Source organism: Limulus polyphemus, unplaced genomic scaffold, assembly GCF_000517525.1.
Source record: "Limulus polyphemus unplaced genomic scaffold, Limulus_polyphemus-2.1.2 Scaffold4492, whole genome shotgun sequence".
In the NCBI taxonomy this organism is placed as follows: domain Eukaryota; kingdom Metazoa; phylum Arthropoda; class Merostomata; order Xiphosura; family Limulidae; genus Limulus; species Limulus polyphemus.
The window spans coordinates 69,878-74,737 of NW_013670102.1; the positions used below are offsets into that span (position 1 = coordinate 69,878).

General features: G+C 38.5%; 1 pseudogene; it reads right to left on the bottom strand.

Moving 5' to 3' along the window:
• Window positions 1-4,860, bottom strand: part of LOC106471248 — a 43,069-nt pseudogene that overhangs the window by 19,964 nt on the left and 18,245 nt on the right.

The window sequence follows — 4,860 nt, forward strand, 5'->3', positions numbered from 1 at the left end:
CAGTATTTGAGTCTAGCCAATAAACAGCAAAGGTGCCCGCACCAGGCATGGCACAGTATTTGAGTCTAGCCAATAAACAGCAAAGGTGTCCGCACCAGGCATGGCACAGTATCTGAGTCTAGCCAATAAACAGCAAAAGTGTCCGCACCAGGCATGGCACAGTATTTGAGTCTAGCCAATAAACAGCAAAGCTGCTTTATGGTATGGAAGTCTTACCTTTTTTAATATCCTTGGGAATAACGTATTAGTATCACTTACCTTCAGTACATTCACAGTGTGAGTCCAGGTAAGTTAGAACTGGAGCTGTAGCCACCGAGGCCCCAAGAAGCCGACCTCTAATCAACCCCTCCCTCCGCAGAGTACGAACCAGATGGACCTTTGGGTACAGGCTGAAGTAGTCTTCTAGTTGACGAGAAAGATGAGCTGTCAAAGAGAGAGAGTTTTTCTTTAATTGATTCGAAAATGAAACAGATGGGAAAAAAACGATTCTCAAAGTGTTTACTAAAGAATCTCGGCAGCCTAACAGAAGTAGAAGTAAAGGCTATAGCAGCGGAGGTGGGAATGACACAATCTGAAATCAAGTGCTGTTTGGTACTTCACTTCCAATGAGATAACTGACAACTATGATCCAAGTCGTATAAACTCCAGTTAAAAATGACGGGAAACCAAAACCTACCAAATTTGAACCCTCCAATATGTATTTACAACTTTGCCTCCTGTGAATAGACATAAGAAAAATAAAGGGTCTTCTAGCATCAGGAAACCAAAACCTACCATGAGCAATATCTACTTTATAAAAGGAGTGTAAAGATGCTACATATTGGTGCATTTGGATAAAAGATTAAAACATACCACGACCATGTGATTGCATACACATCTGTTCTTCCTCTGAAGAAGAAAAGTTGTCCTCTTCCCTACAGATAATTGGTATCTTTGGTCTGTTTTAACAAAGGCTTTTTCGTAATAATTCCCAGGCACAGATTTGCGCCAATTTCTGACTTATTTTTTCACAGGAGTACTCTTGGCTTTCCTATTCGGATCCTACCTAGCTTGACGTCATAATGATGTGGATGATGTGGTGTCAAACACATAACTACATGCCCGATCTGGTCCTGGGAACTCCGTGCCGAAATTTAGGAGCTATGCACGCCTATGTTAGCGATTAAATTTAACTAAAATGGGAACAGGCATTTAAAAAAGTATTATAGGAGAAAAAGTACAACTGGACTCGTGCAACTCACAAAATTCAGAGAAATCGAGCGTGACCGACTGACTGACACTTGGCTTTTATATACATTGATACAAATGCCCGTAGCAGAATATACAAACTGAGAATACAAATCACATCAGTTTAATTACCAGCCAAATGATGTATAAGCCTGTATTGTGTATACAGATCTTTATTTTTCTTTGGTATTTTAATTAGCGCATATTCACCGTGAGGACACTTGCATTTTTCAGTTATAGAGGGCGCCACCTTCGTCAAACAACGTCAATAAACTACCTACTGAGAAGACGATCAGGGTCAGATTAGGATAAGTTTTTGTTGTTGTTTTTTTTTTAAATAGCCTTCTTTCAGATAATTATTAAGTTGGAACTGTAATATTTTAAAAGCATCATATTTAGTAAATAATTATTTTGATGGGTAAAATTTATGAAAAACAAAATGATTGTTTTTAGGAAGCCCCACAGAAGTAATGTTGCCCATGGACCCACTATGAGAGCCATGAAATTAACACTTGTTTTGTCATATAGTTTGTTTGTTTGTTGTTAAGCGTAAAGAGCTACACAATTGGCTATCTGTGCTTTGCCCACCACGGGTATAGAAAGTCGATTTTTAGTGTGGGAGGAGGAGGGGGGGCTTGTCATAGAGGTTTTTCAGCAGTTACTATCATATTTAACGTTGATATATTCATAATTCAATTATGTGCGTTTTATAAAATACAAGTGTGCTTCCTTCCATTCCACTAAAACGATGGTTAAATTGTGGTTATAAAGGAAGATGGACTCCTGTTTGGAGTAACAAAAGACTTTGAACAAACACAACTTTGGACAGAAGGATTTTAGGCTCTCCATAACTTTTTGCACTGTATCTACATTTTTTTTTTATTCCCACAAGACGACAAACTCCCACCCTCCAGGGGTAAAGTTAAAACATTGTTGCAACTTCTCTGATGCTGGTTTCTCTCTAATGACCAATCAGAGGACGACCAGGGTCACTAATGCCCTAAAGACAAAAATAAAAACAAGAGAAAAAAGGGGAGAGAGAGAAGCAGAAGGCAGCTCCGGACCAATTTAATTTCTGTTAAGCCCATGTCACTGAAGTTTACTAGCTTGCCTTGCGTTTAACTTTACTTGCATGAAAGATTTATTTTCTTGCTTGTAGTAAACGGGGCACATCTGGCATGTACAAAACAATAACTCCAAAACCAAACTACCCGTTTAAAGTGAGCGCTATTATTAGTTGGTACAGCATAAAATGTAGATGACAAATATTTTCTAGATATATATATTTTATATAAACCTTTGAGTGGGCAAAACCATTCAAAAATAAAACAAAAACATCTAAATATAATAATATCGGTCAGCTGAATGAACCAGCCTAAGCTTGCGTCACCACATTAAACCTTTCAAATGCAACTTTGTAATTAACGAAAAGTAAAAGCGATTTTCCCAGTTACTGGAGGTGCTATCCCTCCCCGTTTTTTAGATGGGTTTGTTTTGTTTTGAATTTCGCTCAAAGTTACTCAAGGGCTATTTGCGCTAGCCGTCCCTAATTTAGCAATTGTTTGTTTGAAATTAAGCACAAAGCTACACAATGGGCTATCTGTGCTGCGCCCACCACAGGTATCAAAACCCGGATTCTAGCGTTGTAAGTCCGCAGACATGCCGCTGTGACACTGGAGGGCATGAACGGCAGCAGGAAGAGTGGTTTTTCTTTCATGGTTCATACAGTTTGTTTGTAGTTAAGGAGAAAGCTACACGATAAGCTATCTGTGCTACGCCCACCACGGGTATCGTAACCTGGTTTTTAGCGTAATAAGACCCAGACTTACCGCTGAGCCACTGGCAGATAAGTACAGTTAGTAGTCTAAATGGAAGCAAACCAATAGGTGTTTTCTACATAATCTCAAGTAACTGAAACCAGACACGTAACTTCATTTCCAGAAACACAAGTACATCATGTATATAAGATTAGTAAGCCCTAGTCTATAGCTTCTAAATCTGAGACATTCCCAGGTAGTTCGACTCGCAATCTGCGGGTTCGAATCTCCATCCCACCATGTTTTGCTTGCCCTTTCAGCCGTGGGGACGTTATAATGTGACGGTCAATCCCACTATTCGTTGGTAAAAGAGTAGCCGATAAGTTGGCGGTGGGTGGTTATGATTAGCCGCCTTCGCTCCTTCAATTCTTTCACCTGCCGTTCATATTTCCGCTCGATGCTTCATCAACGATAAAAAAAAATATCGAATTTCACAGGACGGTGTTATTTAGAAGAAAATGTCTTTTGGTTTAGATCACTTAAAATAAAATATGTCATTATTTTTAGGCGTTATAGCTGAAACTCTAAATATTTTGTTTCATATGGCCATTATTTTCTGTTTTTACTGGGATTCTCTCGAAAATTAACATCATTCTGACATTTTGAACAACAACAACAAAATGACAATGCAAAACGTCACATTCAGAAAAAAAAAGGCGTTGTTGTTATTTTTTCTGGCAATTTAATTGGTCGGAAAATGTCTGTATTCTGTTACCTCGACAGTCTAGAGGTGGCGGGCTCCGCCCGAAACATTTCGACTAAAAACTACAACTCCAGGTATACCATATACTCATGCACTGAAGACGACAAAACGTCATCGGGTTAATGTTGTTACCTTAGTAACCAGTCAGAGTAAGAGTTGAGAACATGGTAAGCGATCTTGGTCATTTTTGTCTTTACTAAAACAAATATAAAGTTCCATTAAAACATTCTACAGTAAAAATAATCCCATTTTAGATATTTCCTAATTCATCTTTCGTGTCTCTCCATTTATTATTTTAAAATGACAAAACAACAAAAACTTTACTACCCAAATATATATATATGCCTGCCACCCCTCAACTTTCATAATACAGGAGTCGTCGCCACTGCAGGATAGGCCGCTTCATCAATGGATAACAAAACGTACGTTCGTAACCTTACGTTGGTCTGGTTTGTTTTGTTTGTCTATCAGATTCTCTAGCTTAACTTTTGATACCAGTAAAAAACCAACAAAAAAAATCACTAATGTTCAGCCAATCAGAAGGCAAGAAAGATCATCAATATGCACAATACTCAGATCGAACTTACTTGCAAGAAAAAAATCACAATAATTAAATATGGAAGAATGTGTGTGTTCGACCTCGCGCAAAGCAACACTAGGGTTATCTGCATTAACCGTCCCTAATTTTGAAATTGTAGTCTAAAGCAGTGTTTCTCAAGGGGTGAGCCGCGAAAAGGCTTAAGATTAGACGACAAAATCTTAACAAATGTAGCACATTGGCAAAATTATAATGCAAACTACATAATACCTCGCAAAATGCTAACTATAAATTAATGTCACGCGTATGGACCCAGCATATAACAACTATGAAACAAGAATGTCATACTGCTGTAACTTTCTGTGGTGGACCGCGGGAAAATTCTTGAAGTCTGGGGGTTGAGAAACGTTGGTCTCGAGAAAAGGTAGCCAGTGAATACCACAAACCGTCAACTTTTGTCAGGCCGAATACTGGAATTTGACTATCACTCTTATAAAGCAGCCCTGGCCTAAAAGAGCAGAGCACGATACATATATATATATATATATTATTTGTGTGTGTGTGTGTGTGTGTGG